Below are 2,534 nucleotides of genomic sequence, written 5' to 3' on the forward strand. Positions count from 1 at the left end.
ATAAAAAATATATTTGAAGTGTTAAGATTATTTCAAATTTTATGAGAGTTTAACTTCCTAAATATCATAGCAGGAATATGCATGTAAACCTTCAGCGCGGCTTTCATTGTCATTTGAATAAACTTTTAGTTTGTATGTAGATTTTTTATCATTTTTAGTCGCGTGCAAGCGACTCTATAAGTGACTCCGTCGGTCGGTCGGTGTGTCGGTCTGTCCGTAACACTTTTGCACTTGGTCTTTATGGTTAAGATAAAAGGTATTTTGTTATTAAATGCTGTTTTTAGTTTTTAAAGCTTTTCTTGGCCTTTTGGCCAAGATAAAAATTCCGGTAGATACTGCAACCAAAGACCATATGTGGGGTTTCCCACTTTGGTCAATGTGGGGGCAACCCTTCATACCAATGTCACTATCCAGCTCCCATAATCACCGAGGAGTTGGTCCCCATTTTCCCTTCACTCCTCACATTAAAAATCGGCCTTGTGCCAAATTTCCTCGGTGGGGGAGCAAATAATAACAGCTTTTCTTGGCCAAAAGGCCAAGATCAAAGTATAGTATCTGTTCCGGCAGATACTGCAAGCTATGACTAGCTATGACTAGCTATGACTAGCAAAGACCAGATGTGGGGGCAACCCCACATGCCTGACCATTAACCAGCTCCCATTTCCCACCTCTCGGGAGCTGGTCCCCTTTTTCCCTTCCCCCTCCCTTCACTCCTCACATTTAAAATTTGCCTTGTGCCTAATTTGCTCGGTGGGGGAGTAAATAAATACCATCTGTTCCGGCAGATACTGTAAGCAAAGACCATATGTGGGGGGCAGCCCCACATATAAGACCTTGGTCAATATAGGGGCAACCCTTCATACCAATTGTCACTATCCAGCTTCCCTACTCCACGGGGAGCTGGCCCCCATTTCCGTTACACTCGTCACATTAAAAATAGGCATTGTGCCTTATTTGCTCTGTGGGGGAGCAAATAAATACCAACCGCGCATTTAAAACCTTGGTCAATGTAAGGGCAACCCTTCATACCATTTGTCACTATCCAACTCCCGTACTCCCTGGGGAGTTGGTCCCTATTTCCCCTTCACTCCTCATATTAAAAAACTGGCCTTGTAGCTAATTTGCTCGGTGAGGGAGAAAATAAATACCAAACCCACATATAAGAGCTTGGTCAATGTAGGGGCAACCCTTCATAACAATTGTTACCATTCAGCTCCCCTACTCCCCGGGGAGTTGGTCCCCATTTCCACTTCACTCCTCATATTAAAAATCGGCCTTGTGCCTAATTTGCTCGGTGGGGGAACAAATAAATACCCTTTTTCTTGGCTATTTGGCCAAGATCAAAGTGTAGTATATGTTCTTACTACATGCTGGACTTATAGTGATATAAAGTGGGGTTCTCTTTTCTGTATTAATTTAATGTAAAATGATCACCCACTCTACAACCAGTCAGTCTCAAAGCCATTCAAATCATTCTCCAGATAATTTGTTTTTGAAGGGTTCCAATTATTTCTTAAGCATTCAAGTCATTCTTAATGTCATTTAATCCATCCTTAAGTTCATTAAAGTCATTCTAAGTCATTTACTTTTTATTTGTTTAAGTCATTTCAGTCCATTTTTCGGTCATTTAAGTATATCTTTAAGAATTTCATGTCAATCCTACATTCACGCATTCATTTATTACACGAGAGCAAGCGACTAATGGCTATCGGCCTTGTTTCAATAAAGACAACGTATATATATATATATATATATATATATATATATATATATATATATATATATATATATATAGAGAGAGAGAGAGAGAGAGAGAGAGAGAGAGATTTAAATAATATGTGCAGAAATTTTCTCGAGAGCTCTTTCGGCTATCATCTCTTCAGGACAAAACCGATAGCATACAAAACAATATAATGAATGAAATCAAAGACCACTAGTGGGAAATTTTGATGTGACAAAATTAAGAAAAATAAAAACGATTAAAAAATATTTAATCTGTAACTACAACGTTTAAAAGCGACTAAAACTGGGCACAACGAGGAGGAAGTGGGGAACAAGCGAGGAAAGGGGTCAAAGTTCTCCAAAGAAAAATAATTTTTTGCTGTCTACTTTTGCCGGCATAAAGGTTTTCGAACCGCAATAGAGACAGACTCCAAAATCTTTAAATGGTTTTTGGAGTCTGTTCTCCGTGTAACACCTCGAACCACTTCAAGTTAGAAAAGCATTTCATCCAAGGCATGAAAATTGTTAAACAAAATGTTTTTACTTTAGGCTTTAAAAATAAAGGTGCAAGATTCAATTTGAAAGTTATTTATCTTCAAAGTGCACTTTTATAAATTTTACAAAGTAAGGTATAAAAATTTAATACCTAATTTTTTTAAATGTATAAAAGTGCACTTTGAAGATAAATAAATTTCAAATTGAATCTTGTACCTTTATTTTTAAAGCCTAAAGTAAAAACATTTTGTTTAACAATTTTTATGCCTTGGATGAAATGCTTTTCGTATCTTTTTAAGATTATATTTTATTTAATT

The 2,534-nt window shown here is 36.9% G+C and overlaps 1 pseudogene; it reads left to right on the top strand.

Annotated features, from left to right (window-relative positions):
* The first annotated feature begins 1,314 nt into the window (after positions 1-1,314).
* Positions 1,315-1,439, top strand: LOC145260128 (U2 spliceosomal RNA; annotated as a pseudogene).
* Positions 1,440-2,534: the final 1,095 nt, after the last annotated feature.

Source organism: Euprymna scolopes, chromosome 35, assembly GCF_053919585.1.
Source record: "Euprymna scolopes isolate OS-2025 chromosome 35, ASM5391958v1, whole genome shotgun sequence".
NCBI classification, from domain to species: domain Eukaryota; kingdom Metazoa; phylum Mollusca; class Cephalopoda; order Sepiida; family Sepiolidae; genus Euprymna; species Euprymna scolopes.